General features: G+C 36.8%; 1 long non-coding RNA gene across 1 annotated transcript in view; it reads left to right on the top strand.

The window, feature by feature from the left end:
• Positions 1–1,163: 1,163 nt before the first annotated feature.
• Positions 1,164–23,141, top strand: part of LOC134809528 (uncharacterized) — a 105,342-nt gene continuing 83,364 nt past the window's right edge. Inside the window, exons 1-2 of the long non-coding RNA XR_010155461.1 lie at positions 1,164–1,256; positions 19,830–19,895. This is a non-coding gene — a long non-coding RNA (uncharacterized LOC134809528). The remainder of the gene's footprint in view (positions 1,257–19,829; positions 19,896–23,141) is intronic.

Here is a 23,141-nt window from a genome sequence, read left to right as displayed (position 1 = left end):
AGCATTTAGCACAGTTCCTGTCATAATAAAATACCTAATAAAACATTATTATAATTGCATTTCTCTATATCATTCAATTCACATAAATGCATTATAAATATAAAGCAAATTATTTCCAAAATAAATATTCACAAAAATGTGCATACAACGTAAGGGTTCCATGTAACTTCCACTATGTGTTCACTTTCCAAGTATTGATTACTTAAGTAATGAGAGGGTGGTAAGAATTGCAGAGTATTTAGAATATATGTCATAGAGAGTAATTCCTATTCACTTTATATTGGAGAGATATAATTTATCAAAGAGCTCAAGATTATGTTCTTTGAAAAGTTCCAAAATGCTGTGTTCTCATTTTTTATTAAAGATGATAAGGTTATGCACTTTATGTGTCAACTAAAACAGAAGTTGTATTGAAATTCTGATGAAATTGAAAATCACATGTACCTGAATAGAAAACCACCTTACCTCTCTTTAGAAATAAGCTGAGGAAATAATCATAGACAGGAACCTTTGCAAACACTCAATAAATCCTTGTTCACTAGCATCAGTAGCATCCACATTCTGGTTGACAACAAGTGTTTAAAGAAAATTGATTGATGCTCAATGTTAGGCTGAATGAAGATGTTTTGGGGCATGCCAAAGAACTCTAATTTGGCCCTGTCTATTTGAATCAAAAATAATTTTGTCACCTTTGCTGAGGGCACAAATATAGTAGAAATAGCCGCTATGTGACTTACTGAATCTGAATTTTTTTTAATCATAGGATGAAAAGTCTTCAAATATGATTATTTGTTAATATTTAAGATACGTAAAAATGAAGTCCTATAACCAGACGTTAAATAATTAACTAGATGCATAAGGAGAACATTTGTCTTTACAGTATTCTTATATGAATTGTGTTTGCCTGCAAATTCATCAGGAGTCATGGATACCGGCTGCTACAAAGTCTAATGCCGTTTTTTGGCTATTGTAACAGAAGTGTAATACAAAGTTCAAGGATACAGTGAGAGTTTATCACTGAGTTCTGCACCATTTTGTTTGATTCAGAACAGCGTATTTTAAGACACACACTGGCAAGTTATCAATGTCTGAAACATATGCAGAGATTGATGAAAGTTCTATAGCTATGTCATCTGAGTAGCACTTGAAGTAATAATGAGATTGACACCACAATCAGAGCTCTTGGAGGAAACTCAGTCCGGTAAGCCAGGAACATTACTTGAGAATGGTAAAACACAGAGTAGAAAATCAGTCAGGTAAGTAGTCTTTATGGCAACAATCCATCATCATAAAAAAGGCAACTGCCTTCAAGCCAAAGACAGTGGGGCTGTCAAGAGAAGACAAAGTCTCATCTCTACAGAGACTGGTTTTCAGAATGGTCAATAGTTTTCTAAGGCAGATGCTCAGGCACAGTGAACAAAACAGACCCTGACAAAGACTGTGGAATAAGCTGAATATTTAAGACTAGGTAGAAGCCTACAATTTAAAACTGAGGTACAAGATAGAGCTAGAGCAATAGATGAGCTACTTATATCATTTTTGCTTAAGCTTAGATAAGGATTTATATCTTTTATGGTAAATATGTGACAACTGAATCACAAATCCACTCTCCTGCATCTTTAGCAGAAATTATCATATACTCATTACACTCACTGAAGAGACTGGTGTCCTCAGAATCATTTTTATTTGCAAATAAAACTTCAAAATGTTTTCACACAGTATGAAACCTGGGTACTGGGTAGATTGGGATCAATGAAGACAACAAAGTTTTGAAACAAGGTAGAAGTGTGAACAGGTGGGGAATCCATACAGCATTTTCTTATTCTGGAAGGGAGCTCGAATACAGCATTCATGAAAATGTTTTCCTTCTCTAAGATGATAGAGTTAGAACTAAAAGTCAGAGTAAATAGGCTGGTGAAGAGCCTCGATTCTGCAACTGAGTAAAATCCTGGCTCAATTACTACCTGTATGAATTTAGTACATTGTGCAGTCTCTCTATTCCATGCATTATCTGTAAAATAATGTAGAGATGCTGTGAGAAGTAAGGGCTCAAACTATTTGAATCACTGTTAACAGTGCCTGGCACAAACTAAAAGCTCTGGAAATATCAGCTGTTATCATTATACATTTTTAAATATATTTTAACACAATTCTATGCAAAGCGGGGTAGTAAAATATCACATGGCTAGCATGAGATTAATCTGGATTTGTGTTCTGGCTCTGACATTTATCAGTGCAGGAATTTTAGCTGATTCAAGCTATAGTCTTTTCATTTATAAAAGGGGAATAATTCTACATACCTCTTAATTTGTCATTCACTTTAAACACAACAATTGCACATACAAACACACATACATATACAGAATTTATAGGAAAAAATGGAAATAATGTAGAATATTGATAATAAAAGCTGTTATAATCATTGATGTTATTATAAGTTAGGAACTTCAGTCAGCTCAGAATTTCATGGTTACGTAGTGAATGCACTATACTCCTGATAAAATAAAAATCAAGTTAATTTCATTTGAAGTTGAATTCCTTGCCATATTTTCAAGGATACAAAACTATTGGCTTTGTCAACAGTAATTTTCATGTACTTTACTCTTCATTCAAGGACCAGAAAATCAAGTCTGAAAAATCGTAGCTCCAAATTCATATATATGTAGTGTCAGTCAACGATAATTGCATTTCAAAATGTCCAGACGGCAGTTTCAAAGAAATAATTACAGAAAGTCTGTTATTATTTAGGAATGTCTCTTCAGATGTATCTAAAACTTTGAGCTTTTTATAAATTTTCTGTTGTAATATCCAAAGCTAAAAGTAAGTGAATAATACATGATCAAAGGAGTACTTTTAATTGCATTGCTTTGACTTTAATAACTTGAAGCACAGAAGTTAATAACCTCAAGCACTGGAGAAGTCTATCAAAATGTCAATGAAATGCCTATTAAAACAGAGATAAACAAAGCACAGATACCATACCAGGTATAGCCTTATTCTGATAAGCAGTGATACAATTTAACTAGGTATATTTATATTGAATTTTACCTAAAAATCTTGGCAACTTTTATAAACATAAGTTTAGCTTCAAGTCATTATTTTGAGGATGTCTTGAAAGAATCAGGGTTTCTTTTTTTCTGAACATATGTGAAGTAAGAATAATCTACTTATACATCAAACATGTTGATTGGAAAGAAATAAAGGCTAGACAAATTCAGAAATTATCAAAGGGAATAATTTTGCCGAAGATAGAATTTTGCCTGAAGATTTTTAGAGAAGATCCTGAATTGTACACCAGTTTTCTCAGAAGGTAAAGATATGCTTTTACTTATAACTGCTATTGAAATGATTACAAAAAATTTGTTGTGGCTTACTTGACATATGGACTTGAGGACTGTAAAGCCACTTTGAGTCCCTTTGGAACAATAGTTGTGTGACATTCATATAAAAATTGCAGGGATTTTCCTCTTTGTGTTGTGAATGTTTGCTCTACCCTCTCCCTCTTCTATAACTCTTCCTCTGCCATCGCAAAATATGCTTTTTATGCATTCTTTAATGCACTGCAAAATGCATTAAACACATCCTTTTCTCTGCAAAGTTCTGCTGCTGCCTCGCGCATGCACAGCTAGATGATAATATAAATGAAACCTGATTTTAGTAATGACCCCTGACTTCATTTTTCAGAAAATTGGTTTTTATCATGCATGTTTTTATTATCATAGGTAACCTTTGGTAAATTTCTTTAATTTCAGTTATTTTTGTGAAATGGAGAGAATGAATTAAATGTTTCTTGGATTCTAGCCTAATTATTGGTCTTTCAATAAGCAGATACTAATGCACAAGAACATGCAAATGTCTGACTTCCTGACTTAATGGTCATCCAAGGGAAAAAAAAAATGAATGATTTTCAGATGATATATAATATTGGTGTAACAAATTTTAACTGGTAAGAAAAGCTTTTTATGAGAAATATTGTCTTATGTTCCTTATATAATACTTATCGAATAATTGTCTAGAAATCCATTTCCATTTTTCTATTTGCATTAGCAGAATAGGCTACATTTTGCTACAATAAGATTCCGGCTCATCTTCAGCAACAAAAGTTTATTTCTTATTTACTCTACAGGCAGTGTGAGTTGACAGGGAAGGCCTCTGCTCATTGTTATAACTTATGAAACAAGGCTGTTCGCAGACCACATTCTGACACACGCTTCACAAATACTTCAGTATGGAAAGAATGGGCCAGATAATTGACTAGCAAAGATAAAATAGCTGACTCAGAAGTGACACATTACAGCCCAGAAAGTATCACATGGCCATGTAGAATCTCAGTGGAGAGGAAAGCATGCTTTTACCCAGAATATCAGCTAAAATTAACAAGTTATTTATACAACATTTATCCAATTCTGCATCAATCTATTCATCTGTCTTTGCATAGTGCATTGCATTGGATATTTTTTTTCCCTTAATATCGCTGGCAACATTGATAGTATTTTCTAAACCTGGGCTTAACCAACACATGAGTGATTGAAACATCAAAATGCATTACAGGGATCATTAAACAAAGGAGAACTTTGAATATCAAAGTGGTGTTTCATTATAGAAACATTAGAAGTTGCCAATGAAGTAAGGACCCTGGAGTGCTATAACTCACAATCCATTCCCTAGAATTTCATGCTTATTGAACCAGAACTTAACAATAAAAGTAGGTCTAATTGCTCACACTAGAGATGTTTTCTAATTCTTAAGATCAGTCATTCATGAGCTGAGGTTTATTTAAACACTCCCTTGGTATGACAGAGTCTACGCTCCTTCCTAAATATAAGATCCTATATCTCAAAAACAAAAATTGAAATGAGACATTCCTCATCTTCTCAAAATTAACACAAAAGCAACAGAAAAAGAAAGTTCATACTTCTACTTTATAATTAAATTTCAAGTTTATAAGATTAAATCTTAACAGGTTATTAAAATTGGGCTTCCTTTTTCATTTAAATATTATTTTAAAGAAGATTGTAATGAATAGACATTAATTTTTTACTGTGTGGCTGAGTCATAGGCTACAAAGCAAACCCATGTCCTTGATATTGCAGTTTTAAACACAGGACATACAGATGTGATTTATTTTGCCACAATAGCAACCCACACTAAACATACTATCCTGAGAGAAGAACTACCTCATAACACTTCAGGGAATCTATCATGCTTCAAAACACAGATGGAAGTATTCCAGAAATGGAAAGAAAATCTTCAAAATAGTCATCTGTTACTTTCAGGAGAAGCAATATTTATTTTAGTTAGGTGCATAAGTCCTAGTTTATAGACAGATATTGTTATAAAAATTTTATTCATAGGTCTGTTAGTTGGGATTCTAAACTTGTTTTCCCAAAGGTGCAATGCAATGTTATGTTTAGTAATTGCTTCCCACAAAATTCCATCTAACCCATATTGTATCTGAACTAAATTACTGACATAGCTCCTGTGAATCCTTGGTCTGATTTTAAATTTACCAAAAGGTTCATCAGGGAGGAAAGAGAAATGGAATCTCTGACTATCAAAATAAGAAATGTTTGTCTTCAGCTTATTCTCACATAATTTCTCCCACTCCTCTCCAAACCCCATGTGTTCCCAGCCATGCTCCAGACACCTGGTATCCCTTGGCCTTCTAGAATAGATCATAATAAGTATATTTAGCAGAAATATGATTTTCTCACCTGTCCATAATCCGAGTAACTTTCCACATTGCCTCTGAACTTAGACTTCATGAAAATAAAGATATATTTAAAATAATCTCCAGTAGCATAAATATAATCCATAGACTTAACATATCTCAATAAAGGACTTTATAGACAGTTCTAAAATAAGAAACAGAGTTCCAAGTTCTGTCTAGAGATATATTTGTGTCGATGTACATAACATTCCCTGCGATTCTCTTGGAAGTTTGTACTTTTCCTCAGTTTGACCCATTCATTGAAGCTCTTAATAACTTTATTATTTCATCTGCATATTAATCTATAAAACCTCCAACATCTATATATATGTGAAAATTATAAATTTATTTTAGGAATTACATTTATAGCCCTCATATTATAAGTTAATAATGTAGAATTGAAATACTGTTTTGATAAACACACCAAAAATTTTAATTGGAGGTTTACGGATGCTTATAAATTTTAACATTAAGTTTATTTTTATCATTTACTTGGTATTGTGACTGGCAAAGAGAATTAAAGCAAATGGCAAAATGTTCCTGTTTTAAGAATTCATTATGGAAAAGAGTATGCCGACGCTTAAAGAAATTAAAAATAGAATTACCTCATGAGCCAAGTAGCCCTCCTTTGAATATATATATTCAAAGGAAGTGAAATCATCACCTTATAAAGATATATGTACCCCCATGCTCCTTGCAGCAATATTTACAATAGTCAAAATATGGAAACAACCTAGAAGTCTATCAATGGATGAATGTATAAATAAACTACAATGTATGTGTACATGTATCTATATCTATGTTTAATAAAATATTATTTGGCCTTACGAAAGGGGAGGGGGAGTTCCTGCCATTTGCCACAAAATGGATAGACCTAGAAGACATTATGCCAAATGAAATAAGCCAGACACAGAAATAAAAATATTGCATGATCTCACTTATATTTGGAATCTGAAAGAAAACAAAAAAGAGGTCAAATATATAGAGATAGACACCAAAACAGTAATTACCAGGGTCTAGGTAGGAGAGAGAAAATGGGGAGATGTAGGGCAAAAGATACAACATAGCAAATACATCGGATGAACTAGTCAAAAAATGTAATGTACAACATAAGGACTGTAGTTAAAAATGATGTATTATATTCAGGAGTTTTGCTAAATGAGTGGATTATAGCTGATCTTGCCACAAAGAGGGAAATGGGTAACTATGTGAGATGATAGATATTTTCATTTACTACAGTAACCATTTTACTATGTATATGTATATTGTAACATCATTGTATATATTATGTATACAACAATATAATTATTTTAATATTTTTAAATTATCTTTTAAACTTGATACATTTACAATTTATTAATAAACTTTAAAAAATAGAAAATCTGAATTTACAAATTGAGCCTTATGCAATTTCTAATATTACCTAAAAGTCCATATCATATTTATAATTTCAAAAAGTACCCTAAATTTAAAAAAAGCACTAAAATTCTAAGTAGTATCATATAATGGTGATGGCATGTATTGCCCTTTTCTGCTGAACCATAAGCCAGGAGGAATATGTACCCAGTACAGACTCCAACACATGCTCCTGACATTAACCAAGCATGAAACCTGTGTGCTATAGAAGTATAATCATATATGCAGTTTACTATGAGTGGAAATGTTCATGCTTGATGTAGTAAATGGATGTATATGCAGAAACATGTGAATAAAGAAAGCAGGAGAAGCATTACAAAGTCTAAAAATATAATTTACCTAGCTCCAGAAGTTAAATTTTAGTCATCGTCTCTTATTATTATGTGCTATTTACATAAAGCATTATTTTGAAATTTTGACACTTTTAAAACTAAAGCATATTAAAAACTAAAATGCAGATCTATCCCATTTTGTAATTTCCCAGGACACATTTAGAAGTCACTGCTTTAACTTATTCCTATTTTAACTTACCTTCCACTTTCTTTCCTGGGTTGGATATTTTTATTACATTCAATTCTTCTATTAGATATACTTAATTTTTTAAAAATGTGAACACCTCTCTTTCTTCTCTTACTTACATACAATACAATATTTGGAATCCACATTAAATAAGATAAAAACACTAGTGCAACTAAATTACTCATCATCTTTTCTTTCTACACCTCCTAAATCTCAGATGATATTTTCAGCTTCATTATTGCTTATACACTTTCATTCAAAATATGGTGCTATAAACCCTTTTGTTTCTTATGCAATTTCTAATTAACATTTCTCCTTGTTGAGAGAAAATAGAATCCCCTTTCAATAATATTTTATTAATAGTGGTTAAATGCATCAACTTGAATTTACTTGTTTTAGATTTAATTTTAATCCTTAGGTGTTTTTCCCATTATACTCAGGTTGCACTATTTGATTTCTCTTGTTTTTTTTTGTTTTTTGTTTTTATGTAGAGAAAGGGTCTTACTGTCACCCTAACTAGTGTACAGTGGTGTGATCATAGCTCACTGTAACTTCCACCCCCTGGGGTCAAGCAATCTTCTCACCTCAGCCTCCTGAGTAGTTAGAACTGCAGGTGTATGCTACCACACTCTGCTAATTTTATTATTTATTTTATTTATTTATTTATTTCTGTATAGACAGGGGTCTCACTTTGTTGACCAGCTGGTCTTGAACTCTTGGCCTTAAGCTATACTCCACCTCAGCCTCCCAAAGTGCTGGGACTACTGATATGAGCCACTGTGGTAGGCCCTTGTTCATTTTTTTACTCATATGTTTTATTCTTTTTTCTTTTCATTATGCTCAAGCGCACCCACCAGCAAATTTTTCAGAAAATGTCATGGTGTTATTCCACATGCCTGACATATATCTGCTTTGCCTTCATACATATTTGATAATTTCATTTGGCATTACAATTAGTTGCAAAATAATTGAGTTCAGAATTCTAAAAGGTTTGCTTATATTCATGATTTGCTATAGAAACACCAGATTGAATTATTTTTGTTATGTAACTTATACATATTGAGAAGCAAAAAGAGAACTTTAATGAAGACATATATTATATTCCTGAATGGAAGATCTAATATTTTTAAAAGCTTATCTTCAAATGAATATATTGTCTTAATGCAATTGTAAACAAAATCTTAAAGGTTTGTGTTGCAGTGGTGGTGGTTTGTTTTTTGTATATTTTTTAAAAATTTGATTAAGATACATATACTAAAGTCCACCTCCAGTTGGTGGGGAAACACTTATCAAGAAGACTCCAAAAGAAAATGGGAATAAAATACAAAATCTCAAAAAAGATATTGACAACACGTGAGTGACAAGGGATGGTATCAAGAATTAATAAAGAACCATTTTAATAAGAAAACTTATAAAGAAATACTACGAATAAATGCAGACAAAATCAAGGACCATAAATAACACAAAATAATTACTTTAGTTTTTAAAATACACTGGGAAACTTCTAAGGCTTTGAACTATAAAAATGAAATCATTTTTTCTATAACTTTAGTCTATTTCGATTTGGCAAGTATGGCCTTTTTTCCCCAAAGGACATTTTCTAGGTAGTTTCCTGATCTATCAGGACTGAGTGTTCTTCACTGCCTAATGCACTAACATAAACAGCAAATGTCTGTAAGATCAAACAAGCAGTAGTCAGGAAGAGCTTTTATACCCTGAGGTCAAAATGTGTAAAAGAAGTAGGGAGGTAAGGAGGCTAGGTTAGTAAGACAGACCATAGCTCAATACTAAGAAAGTATTGGCTAGGCCAATAAAGAGTCCTCTAGTCAAAGCCCTCTGTTACAGGAATCCCACATCCTATAGGAATGGGCCTGCACAGTCATCAGCCAAAAACTACTAAGGAAAGTATGACTTTAGGATAACCATCATGGTAGATCCAGGAAGGGTAGTCGTGGGAGCTGTCAGTGAACTGTGCTGTAGGAAATCTGAAGAGTATATTTTCAAGGCTACCACAACCAGTACTATGAGTTAATATTTACCTATAAGCTCAATATATACCTAAAATAACTAACAGAGCTGTTTATTCAATTAACTACTAACATAATTATTTTATGATGTCTTTGATGAAGGAAAAGATGCATTCATTATATTACTGCTTTTTTCTTGAATGAGCGTAATTGACTAAATAAAACAAATTATAGATCCAAAATATTTGTAGTTTCTGATAGCAGAAATTATATTTAATTTAGTTAAAATTGAAAGAAGTGATATTTTGGGGGATGAAGCAAGAATTTACTATAGAATAGACAATGATTTGACAGAATTTTAAAATACATTTATGATTTGGAATAATTATAGCAAAATCAGGACCATAAAATATTTAAAATTGTATTTAAGGAGGTTTCTATGTAGACATTAATTGGTAAAAATATAGATCACAATGTAATTAGAAATCCCTAATTATAAAAATATGAAGCTTTAAACTGGTCATGGTTTATTCAAGCTGAACTCATAAGATGATATTTAAAATAAGTGAATCTTCACGTGAAAATTACTTTTGAGTTCTTGGAGTTTTGAAGATGTAAAGTGGATTATCAGCTCCCTCAGGCACTACAGGTTTAAGTGGATGCTTCCAAGCCTCTTCACCAATCTATCGTTTCTAAATAAAGTATATTTCAGCAGCAGAAGGGTTTTGAAAATTACCAAAATCCTTTGGAAACAGATTTGGCAATGACTGAATAAATGAACAAAATAAGAAAGTGACAAGAAAATGTTACCATAGAAATACAGGTCAAAATGCATTTTTACTTCCTGAATTTAACTGTCTGAAAACATAGTAAACCTACCTTCAAATATCTAAAGTCCTTGTCCCTTTAATTACATTATTTTCCATAAACAGTGGCATTCCATTAAGGACTGAGACCATGATTCAGCCAACCCTCACAGGTTTGGTTCCTGAAGCAGATTCTGAAACAGATTAAAACACAGGAATTTATGAGGGAATGCCCTTCAATCAACATATATGGAAGGGTAGGAAGACAAAAATATTTGAGCACAGAGAGAAGCTGTCTGAATGGTAGAAAACGATGGTCGAAATGTTTGTGTTCCCTCAAAATGGATATGCTGAAATTCTAGCCCCAAAGATGATAATATTGGAAAGAAGGGGCCTTCGGGAGGCAATTAGGTCAAGAGGGCAGAGCCCTTTTATAAGGGATTCACCCTTTAAAAAGAGACCCTCGAGAGCTAGCTAGCCCACTTCCACCACGTGTGAACCCAGCAAGAGGACCTGCCATCCATGAACCAGAAAATGGGCCCCAGCAGACAATGAATCTGACAGCACCTTGATATTGGATTTGACAGCATCCAGAACTATGATAAATAAATTTCTGTTTTCTATAATCTACTCAGTCTATGGTCTCTCATTACGGCAGCCTAAATTAAAGCACATTTCCATGCCTTCTCAGCAAAAGCCTTAACCATGGCCTCAGGGATCTTTAAGTCATCAGGCCCCTCATCATTATCTTGAGTTGGGCAAAACTGACTGCTTTCTTATTACCACTGTGTTAATCATTCTTTGGATGTGGGTTACCTCAGAAAAAGCTCAGGTCCATGTGCAAAGCTGCTGAGTACAACCCCAAAAAAGGCTGACAGCTGAAGGTTCTCTACCAGCAACACTCCAAGCAGCTTTAAAAATAAATCCTTTCATTCCGAAAAGGTAACTGAAGTCCTGTCACAGCCTTTGTTATATCTGCAAAAGAAATTTTTAACAAAGACTACAAGACTACAAAGAAATACACATCCACATAAACAAAATAAACTGATTTTTGATGAAGAATCAAAGGAAATACAATGGAACAAAAATATTCTTTTCAACAAATGATGCTGGAAAAACTGGACATCCTCATGCAAAAAAAAAAATAAAAATCTACCCATGGACCTTGCACCCTTTACAAAAATGAACTCAAAATAGATTACAGACATAATTATAAAATGCAAAACTGTAAAACTCCTATAAGATAATGTAGGAGAAAATCTAGATGACCTTAGGTTTAGTGATGACCTTTTAGATACATCACTAAAGGCACAAATCATGATGAAATAATTGATAAGCTGCATTTCATTAAAATTAATAACTTTTCTGTGAAAGGCACTAAAATGAGAATGAGAAGACAAGCCACAGACTGGGAGAAACTATTTGCAAAACACATGAAGGCATACTTTGTTTTATTGGATTAGATCTCACTGTGCTTCACATATATTGTACCTTTTACAATTGGAAGATTTGCAGCAACCCTTTGTCCAGCAAGTCTATCAGTGCCATTTTTCCAACAGCATGAGCTCACTTCATGTCTCCATGTCACATTTTGGTAATTCTCACAATATTTCAAACTTGTTCACTATTATTATACCTGTATGGTAATCTGTGATCAGTGATCTTTGATGTTACTGTTGTAATTGTTTTGTTATGTCACAATCCATGTCCATACAAGATGAAGAATTTAATTGACACATGTTGTGTGTGTTCTGACTGTTTCATTGAAAAACATTCTTCCATCTGTATCCCTCTCTTTGGGTTTTCCTATTTCCTGAGACCAGTGATATAGAAATTAGGCCAATTAATAATTCTATAATGGCCTCTAACTATGTCTCTCACTTTTAGTCAAAAGCTGGTCATGATTAAGCTCAATGAGGAAGACATGTCACAAGCTGAGATAAGCCCAAAGCTAGGTTCCTTGCACAAAATATCTAGCCAAGTTGTGAATGCATAGGAAAAGTTCTTAACAAAAATTAAAAGTGCTGTTCTAGTAAATACACAAATGATAAGAAAGCAAAGCAGGCTTATTGCTGATAGGGAAGAAGTTTTAACGGTGTGGATAGAAGATCAAACCAGCCATAATATTCCCTTAAGCCCAAGCCTATTCCGGAGCAAGGCCCTGCCTCTCTTCAATTCTGTGAAAGCTGAGAGAAGTGAGGAAGCTGCAGAAGAAAAATTGATAACTAGAAGTGGCTGGCTCATAAAGTTTAAGAAAACAGCCATCTCCATAACAAAACAAGGCAAAGTGAAGCAGTAAGTGCTGATGGACAAGCTGCAGCAAGTTATCCAGAAAATCTACATGAGATCGTTAATGAAGGCATCTGTCAGGTGGATCAGAGAGATACAATCATGGGGGTCAGGTGTGGTATCAGGAATAATGCGGGAGGCCGGATTGAAGTCCGGGCCAGGAACAATGGTAATTGTGGGACTTAACAAAGAGTGAGTACAGCTGAAGGAGCCAGGGAGCAGAATGTATATGCATCAGGTATGAGGAAGAAAATAGATTTTGGAAGTAATGAGAAATGTAGAGAGTGAGTTGAGCATAGTTTGTGATTTTTAGGGCCTCTAAAAGTATTAAAGCAGCGGTAGCCACTGCACACAGACATGAGGGCTAGGCTAAAACAGTAAGGTCAAGTTGTTTGGACAGAAAGGCTACAGGGTGCGGTCCTGGCTCTTGTGTAAGAATTCTGACCACAGTAACCATGCATAGGAAGGAAAGGAGTTGTTGTTTTGTAAGGGATTGAGGTTTGGGAGATTAATCGGACACGATCAGCAGGGAGAGCATGTGTGTTTTTATGAGAATTATGCCGAGATAGGTAACAGCTGAGGATGAAATTTGGGCTTGACTGAAGTAATGGGAGCTGTCTGTGAAGCTTTGCGGCAGTACAGCCCAGGTAATTTGCTGAGCCTAATGGGTGTCAGGGTCAGTCTAAGTGAAAGCAAAGAGAGGCTGGGATGAAGGGTGCAAAGGAATAGTAAAGAAAGCATGTTTGAGATCCAGAACAGAATAATGGGTTGTGGAGGGAGGTATTGAGGATAGGAGAGTATAGGAGTTTGGCACCACGGGGTGGATAGGCAAAACAATTTGGTTGATAAGGCGCAGATTCTGAACTAACCTGTAAGCCTTGTCTGGTTTTAGGACAGGTAAAATGGGGGAATGGTAAGAAGAGTTTATAGGCTTTAAAAGGCCATGCTGTAACAGGCGAGTGATAACAGGATTTAATCCTTTCAAAGCATGCTGTGGGATGGGATATTGGCATTGATCGGGGTAAGAGTGATTAGGTTTTAATGGGATGGTAAGGGGTGCATGATCGGTCACTAAAGAGGGAGTAGAGGTGTCTTATACTTGTGGGTTAAGGTGGGGAGATACAATGGGAGGATGTGAAGGAGGCTTTGAACTGGGGGAAAAGGCGGCAATGAAGTGTGGCTGTAGCCCAGGAATAGTCAGGGAAGCAGATAATTTAGTTAAAGTGTCGCGGCCTAATAAGGGAACTGGGCAGGTGGGGATAACTAAAAAGGAGTGCTTAAAAGAGTATTGTTTAAGTTGGCACCAGAGTTGGGGAGTTTTAAGAGGTTTAGAAGCCTGGCCGTCAATATGAACAACGGTTATGGAAGCAAGGGAAACAGGCCTTTGAAAAGAAGGTAATGTGGAGTGGGTAGCCTCCATATTGATTAAGAAGGGGACGGACTTACTTTCCACTGTGAGAGTTACTCAAAGCTTGGTTTCCGTGATGGTCTAGGGGGCTTCCCAGGTGATCAGGCAGTGTCAGTCTTCAGCCACTAAGTCGAGAAGATCTGGGAAGGAGTCAGTCAGAGAGCCTTGGGCCAGAGTTCCAGGGGCTCTGGGAGTGGCTACCAGGTGAGTTGAACAGTCTGATTTTCAGTGGGGTCCCACACAGATGGGATAAGGCTTAGGAGGAATCCTGGGCTGTGGGCATTCCTTGGCCCAGTGGCCAGATTTCCGGCACTTGTAGCAAGCTCCTGGGGGAGGAGGTTCTGGAGGAACCACTGGGAGCTGTGGTTCAGGCGTTTGGAGTTCTTCTGTGCTGGAGATGTGGCTGGGGTTTGTCTCACAGTGGAGGCAAGGAATTGCAACTCAGAAATACATTGCTACTTGGCTGCTTCTACTCTATTATTGTACATCTTGAAGGTGAGGTTAATTAAGTCCTGTTGTGGGGTTTGAGGGCTGGAATTTAATTTTTGTAGTTTTGTTTAATGTCAGGAGCAGATTGGGTAATAAAATGGATATTGAGAATAAGATGGCCTTTTGATCTTTTAGGGTCTAGGGCTGTAAAGCGTCTCAGGGTTGCTGCCGAATGAGCCATGAACTGGGCTGGGTTTTTCATATTTGATGAAAGAGCCTAAATGCTCACTGATTTGGGAGAGGTCTGATAAAGAAAAAGGAGCATTAACCTTGACTATGCCTTTAGCTTCAGCCATCTTTTTAAGAGGAAATTGCTGGGCAGGTGGGGAAGGGCTACTCACGGAATGAAACTGTAAACCGGACCAGGTGTAAGGAGGGGAGGTGATAAAAAGATTACCCGGTGGAGGAGCGGAGGCTGAGGAAGAATTCGGCCCTAGCTTGGCCTGGCAAGGAGCAGCCTGGGGAGGAGGGGAGAGGTCAGATGGGTCTGTAGAAAAGGAAGATTAGAAAGACTCAGCGATGCTTGGGGTTGGGACTGAGGGGACAGGCGGGATGGAAAGAAGGAAGATTTGGGATGAGTTGCACTGGGCACAGAGACTAGGGAGGGACCAATGTGTAAAAGAATGCCTGGACATCAGGCACCTCAGACCATTTGCCTATTTTATGACAAGAATTATTTAGATCTTGCAGGATGGAAAAATTGAAAGTGCCATTTTCTGGCTATTTGGAACCACTGTCAATTTTGTATTGAGGTCAAGCAGCATTGCAGAAGAAAATAAGGCATTTAGGTTTTAGGTCAGGTGTGAGTTGAAGAGGTTTTAAGTTCTTGAGACCACAGGCTAAGGGAGACGGAGGAATGGAGGGTGGAAGTTTGCCTATAGTGAAGGAGGCAAGCCCAGAGAAAAGAGAGAGTAGAGACACGGAGGGAAGGGGTTCGGGGGTTCTTACCCTCCAGAAAAGTGGGAAAGGGGTTGGGGCATGGAAATAAGGGGTTGGGGATTCTTGCCCCCTAGAAAAGTGGGACTTGCCGCTAAGGGTGAAGGAGAAGGGGTTGAGGGGTTCTTGTCCCTCCCCCAGAAAAGCAGAGAAGGGGTAGAGACATGGAGAGAAGAGGTTGGGGTACTTCCCCCTCCCCCAGAAAAGCGGGACTTGCCACTAAGGGTGAAGGATCAAGGCAGGCGTCCTTGCATGGTCTGACACCTCTGAAACGTGAGTGAATAATCAGAGAGGCATCCCTGAAATGATTAAACACCAAGGGAAGGCTGCCTTCCCAGTCCGTGACTGGTGCCAGAGTTTTGGGTCCATGGATAAAACGTGTCTCCTTTGTCTCTACCAGAAAATGAAAGGAATTGAAATTAAGAGAAGGGAGAGATTGAAGTGTGGCACCAAGATTGAAAGGAGAAAGAGGTTGAGGGATAATGAGGGAGGTTGGAGAAGAGAGTAAAAGTAGGCCGCTTACTGGATTTGAAATTGGTGAGATATTTCTTGGGCTGGTTGGTCTGAGGACCTGAGGTCATAGGTGGATCTTTCTCACAGAGCAAAGAACAGGAGGACAGGGGATTGATCTCTTAAGGGAGGTCCTCCGATCCGAGTCACGGCACCAAATTTCATGTGTGTCTGTGTGAAGAGACTACCAAACAGGCTTTGTATAAGCAATAAAGCTTTAAATCACCTGGGTGCAGGCGGGCTGAGTCCGAAAAGAGACTCAGCGAAGGGAGATAAGGGTGGGGCTGTTTTATAGAATTTGGGTAGATAAAGGAAAATTACAGTAAGGGGGGTTGTTCTCTGGCAGGCAGAGTGGGGGTCACAAGGTGCTCAGTAGGGGAGCTTTTGAGCCAGGATGAGCCAGGAGAAGGAATTTCACAAGACAATGTCATCCGTTAAGGCTACCATCCTATTAAAACCTAATCACTCTTACCCTGCTCAATGCCAATATCTTATCCTATAGCATGCTTTGAAAGGATTAAAGCCTGTTATCATTCACCTGTTACAGCATGGCCTTTTAAAGCCTCTAAACTCTTCTTGACATTCACCTAATTTCCCCATATTTCCTTCTTTCCTCTTCCTCACCCTGATCATGTTTGATTTATTGATGGCACTTCCACCAGGCCTAATTGCCACACCAGCAAAGGCAAGCTATGCTATAGTACAAGCCACTATCCCACCTCTTAGAACCTCTCATTTCCTTTCCATCGTGGAAATCTATCCTCAAGGAAATAACTTCTCAGTGTTCCATCTGCTATTCTACTACTCCTCAGGGATTTTCCAGGCCCCCTTCCTTCCCTACACATCAAGCTCAAGGATTTGCCCCCACCCAGGACTGGCAAATTAGCTTTACTCAACATGTCCCGAGTCAGATAACTAAAATACCTCTTAGTCTAGGTAGACACTTTCACTGGATAGGTAGAGGCCTTTCCTACAGGGTCTGAGAAGGCCACTGCAGTCATTTCTTCCTTTCTGTCAGACATAATTCCTCAGTTTAGCCTTCCCACCTCTATACAGTCTGATAACAGAATAGCTTTTATTAGTCAAATCAGCCAAGCAGTTTTTCAGGCTCTTAGTATTCAGTGAAACCTTTATATCCCTTACGGTCCTCCATCTTCAAGAAAAGTAGAACGGACTAAAGGTCTTTTAAAAACACACCTCACCAAGCTCAGCCACCAACTTTAAAAGGACTGGACAATACTTTTACCACTTTCCCTTCTCAGAAGTCAGACCTGTCCTCAGAATGCTACAGGGTACAGCCCATTTGAGCTCCTGTATAGATGCTCCTTTTTATTAGGCCCCAGTCTCATTCCAGACACCAGACCAACTTAGACTGTGCCCCAGAAAAACTTGTCATCCCTACTGTCTTCTATCTAGTCATACTCTTATTCACCATTCTCAACTACTCATACATGCCCTACCCTTGTTTACTCTGCCAGTTTACATTATTTCTCCAAGCCATCACAGCTGATATCTCCTGGTGCTATCCCCAAACTGCCACTCTTAACTCCTGAAGTAAATAAATAATCTTTGCTGGCAAGACTATGCTGAATCTCTTTAGGCACTCTCTAATCAGATGTCCTAGGTCCTCCCAATTCTTAAGACCTTTTATACCTGTTTTTCTCCTTCTCTTATTCCATTTAGTTTTTCAATTCATACAAAACCGTATCCAGGCCATCACCAATAATTCTACACCACAAATATTTCTTCTAACAACCCCACAATATCACCCCTTACCACAAAATCTTCCTTCAGCTTAATCTCTCCCACTCTATGTTCCCACGCCGCCCCTAATCCTGCTCGAAGCAGCCCTGAGAAGCATCGTCCATTATCTCTCCATACCACCTCCAAAAATTTTCACCATCCCAACACTTTACCACTATTTCATTTTATTTTTCTTATTAATATAAGAAGACAGGAATGTCAGGCCTCTGAGCCCAAGCTAAGCCATCATACCCCCTGTGACCTGCATGTACACATCCAGAAGGCCAGTTCCTGCCTTAACTGATGACATTGCACCACAAAAGAAGTGAAAATGGCCTGTTCCTGCCTTAACTGATGACATTGTCTTGTGAAATTCCTTCTCCTGGCTCATCCTGGCTCAAAAGCTCCCCTACTGAGCACCTTGTGACCCCCCACTCTGCCCGCCAGAGAACAACCCCCCTTTGACTGTAATTTTCCTTTATCTCCCCAAATCCTATAAAACAGCTCCACCCTTATCTCCCTTCGCTGAGTCTCGGACTCAGCCCGCCTGCACCTGGGTGATTAAAAGCTTCATTGCTCACACAAAGCCTGTTTGGTGGTCTCCTCACATGGAGGTGCATGAAAGCGTCTACAGTAAAAAACAGGTTTTCCATGGAGGTCAAACAACCTTATATTGGAAGAAGATGCCATCTAGGACTAAAGGGAAGCAGCTAAAGAGAAGCAAATGCCCGGCTTTAAAATTTCAAAGGAGACGCAAACTCTCTTGTTAGTAGCTAATGTGGCTGGTGACTTTAAATTGAAACCAAAGCTTATGTGCCATTCCAAAAATTCTAAGACCCTTAAAAGTATACTAAATTGACTCTGCCTGTGCTCTGTAAATAGAATGACAAATCTTTTAATATAGCACATTTGTTTACAGCATAGTTTACTGATTACATTAAGCCCACCATCAAGACCTACTGCTCGGCAAAATAGATTCTTTTCAAAATATTATTGCACATTGACAATGCACCTGGTCATCCCAGAACTCTGATGGAGATGTTTAAAGAAATTAATGTGTTTTCATGTCTGCTAAGAAAATATCCATTCTGATCCATTTGCCCATGGATCATTGATTTTCGCTTCCAAGTATTCTTACTTAAGAAATGCATTTCAGACCAGGCGCCGTGGCTTTCACTCGTAATCCCAGAGTTCGAGACCAGCCTGGCCAACATGATGAAACCTCATCTCTTCTAAAAATACAAAAATTAGCCAGGCATGGTGGTATGCACCTGCAATCCTAGCTACTAGGGAGGCTGAAGCAGGAGAATCACTTGAACCCAGGAGGTGGAGGTTGCAGTGAGCTCTCACACCACTGCACTCTAGCCTGGAAACAGAGCAAGACTCTGTCTCAAAAATAAATAAACTAAATAAATAAATAAATACATTTCAGACGGATAAAACTGCCATAAGGAGTGAGTCCTCTGATTGATCTGGGCAAAGTAAATTGAAAACTTTCTGGGGAAAAAAAAATCAACACTCTAGATGTCATTAAGAACCTTTGTGATTCATGAGAGGAGGTGAAAATATTAACACTTACAGGAGCATGGAAGAAGTTGAGTCCGGCCCTCCTGAATAACTTCAAGGAGTTAAGAACTTCACTGGAAAAAGTCATTGCAGATGTGGTAGAAAGAACAAGAAAATTAGAGCTAGAAGTGAAACCTGAAGGTGTGACTAAATTGTTTCAATTTCATGATAAAACTTGAATAGGTGATGAGTGACTTCTAATGGATGAGCAAAGAAAGTAGTTTGTTGAGATAAAATCTACTCCTAGTGATGATGCTGTGAACATTGTTGAAATGACAATAAAGGATTTAGACTATTACATAAATGTATTTGATAAAGCACTGGTAATGTTTGAGGAGATTGACTCCAATATTGAAAGAAGTTCTACTGTGGGTAAAATCCTATCAAACAGCATTTCATATAGCAGATAAGTCTTTTGTAAAAGGAAGAGTCAACAAAAGCAGCAAACTTTGTTGTTGCCTCATTTTCAGAAATTGCCGCAACCACCCAACCTTCAGCAACAACATCCTGATCAGTCAGCAGCCATCAACATCAAGGTAAGCCCCTCTATCAGCTAAAGGATTATGACATGCTGAAGGCTCAAATGATTGTTAGCATTTTTAATCAATGTAGTATTTTATTTAAAGTAGGTTCATTTTAAGACATAATGCTATTACACACTTAATGGACTACAGTATATTGTAAACATAACTTTTTATGCACTGGGGAACCAAAAAAAAATGTTTGTGACTAGCTTTATTGAGATATTCACTTTATTATGGTAATATGAAACCAAATCAGCAATGTCTTTGAGGTATGCCTGTATCTGAAAAATGACTGTTCTCCAAAATGTTACAAAGAACTCTTAAAAATCAGCTTTAAAATAATGAACAGCCTGATTTTAAGATGGACAAAAAATCTTGCACCAACACCTCATCAAAGATATACAGGTGGCAAAAAAGTAAGAAAAGATGCTTGAAATCAAATATCATTGGGGATTTTTCAATTACTACAACAATGAGATACTACTATACACCTTCTACACACCTATTGGTCAAAACCCAAAATACTGATAACACCAAAGGCTGGTGAGAATATGGAGGAACAGGAACTCTCATTTATTGATGGTAGAAACAAAAAAATGGTACAGCCATTCTTAAAGACTGGCAATTTTTTACAAAACTAGACATACTCTTATCATCTAATACAGCATTCACACTCCTTGGTATTTACTCAAAAGATTTAAAAACATATTTCCATATAAAAACCTACACACAGATATTTATAGCAGCTTTACTCTAATTGCCTAAACTTGGTAGCAGCCAAAATGTCCTTCAATAGGTAAATAGATAAACTATGGCATATCCAGGCAATACAGTATTATTTATCTCTAAAAATAAATGAGCTATTAAACCATAAAAAGCATAGAGAAAACTTAAAATGTGTATTACTAAATGAAAGAAGCAAATAGGAAGATACTAAATATTATACGATTCCAGCTATAAGACATTCTGAAAACAGCAAAAGTATGGAGACAATAAAAGTGTCAGTGATTTCCAAGGGTTAGGTGGTAAGTAGAGATGAACAGATGCAGCTCAGGATTGTTAGGACAGTGAAACTATTCTGCAGGGCACTATCACAGTGGGTGCATGCCATTACATATTTGTCAAAAGTCACAGAACATGTAACCCCAAAGGTGAGCCCTAATGTAAACTATGAACTTTAGCTGATAAAGATGTATCACTCTAGGTTCACAAACTATAACAAATATACTACTTTGCTACGAGGTGTTGACAGTGGGAAAGTCTGTGCATGTGGGGGAAGACAGTATACTGGAAATCTCTGTATCTTCTGCTCAATTTTGCTGTGAACCTAAAAATGCCTTAAAAATAAAGTCTAATTTTTCAAAAGGAAAGAAATCTTCAGAAATAAATGAAGTATTCTTTGGGATGGGGCTTGAATTAGGGGAGGGGTAGTGTTTTAGGAAGTCTAACTGATTTTCTAGTTACATCCATACCAGGGGATATTTTGTGGAAATGATCTTTTTCTGGGATCTGTTTCTCAAAGGTATTGTCTGAAACTCAATCTTATCCATGTCCACAAATTAATGGAGTGCTGTAAATTATTTGCAAGCCTAATAGGTAGATATCTGTAAGTGGATCTTTCATAAAGACCAAAATGTCTCATTGATTTGAAGAGGGCATTGACTACTTGTAGGCAAACTGTCTAAGAAGTCAAATTATCCAAAAACATTCTTGATGAGTATGGAATACAAACCAGAAAAGTCATATGGCATCCATTCTTTTCTTCACAACGTGAAACAGAGGCAGACACGTATTCACATTTTCTATTACATCTACCTATTGTCAGGATAAACATTGCTAAAGCTTTCTCTGGTGATGTCGTGTCTTTTCTTCTGAGAGTGACCTGGTACACTTCTGAATGACTCTTATTCAATTCATACGTTAATATCTCCAATCATTTACAATAAAGAATCTTGTAGAACTAGATTATTCTGTCTCTTGAAGCCAGTTTTATACCTTCTAGTTCTGATCAATTTTATGTTGAGATTTCCCATTTTACTTCTCTAAAGCCAGCAACAGTTCACTTCTGGGAGAATTGCTATTGCTTGCATTTATCACATATGCATATTAACTTCATATATATATACATATGTTTGTAAACACACACACACACATATATGTGTGTGTATAAATATATATATATACACCTTGTGGCTATTAGTAACTCACTTTGTTTATTGTTGAGCATGTTATGTAGTAGAATCTTAAGTATAGATAAAGCAAAATAGTTCTATATGTTTTTTGTTTTGTTTTGTTTTGTTTTTTGAGATAGAGTCTTGCTCTGTCACCCAGGCTGGAGTGCAGTGGCTCGATCTTGGCTCACTGCTCACTGCAACCTCCACCTCCCAGGTTCAAGTGATTCTCCTGCCTCAGTCTCCTGAGTAGCTGGGTTTACAGGCACATACAACCACACCTGGCTAATTTTTGTATTTTTAGTAGAGACTAGGTTTCCCCATGTTGGCCAGGCTGGTCTTGAACTCCCGACCTCAGGTGGTCTGCCCACCTCAGCCTCTCAAAGTGCTGGGATTACAGGCGTGAGCCACTGTGCCCTACCAAGGTAGTTCTATTTGATCAGTTGCTTGATCTACCAGATATGTTCACCAATTCAGTGTGTTTTTACTGAGCAGGTACACAGTTCGAAAAACTGCTAGACTGTAGGGAAATAATATCAAACACAAACTGATGCTATTCTTCATAGAAAGCATTCTTGGTGAGCTATTTATCACTTATTTTGTTATAAAAGGAAATTAAATCTGTACAACAGTTCCTACTTCTTTATAAAAGAAGCTTTATAACATCACAACTAATGATGACTCAGGCTTTATTAACTATTCTAATGAATTTTTTAAAACTAGGTAATTTGCACTGCAGCATCAATGGCAAGATTCATCTCTTTTAACCTCATTTATTTGAAAGATGAATAATTGCATGAGTTAGCTTAATTGTTACTTTAATTTGTGTCATAGTTTTAGTTTGGTTCTTATTTGTGGAATAAATTAATTAGCATTTGTATTAAGAAATCCAGCCTGTTCTTTTTCTAGTTTATTTGTTATAACAAAAAGTATTGTAGTGATACTGATAATTGATTTGAAAGATGATTTTTCTGTCACTCTCTGTATATCGTAACCATTTGATCCAACAAACTTATTACCTGGAAATTTCTAAATTACAAAATTTTACTAAAACAATTTAAAATCCAAAATATACTATTCAAATTGT

Source organism: Pan troglodytes, chromosome 2 (assembly GCF_028858775.2).
Source record: "Pan troglodytes isolate AG18354 chromosome 2, NHGRI_mPanTro3-v2.0_pri, whole genome shotgun sequence".
Lineage (NCBI taxonomy): Eukaryota > Metazoa > Chordata > Mammalia > Primates > Hominidae > Pan > Pan troglodytes.
Note: the sequence above shows the minus strand (reverse complement) of the source record. Positions and strands in the feature narration are given on the sequence as shown.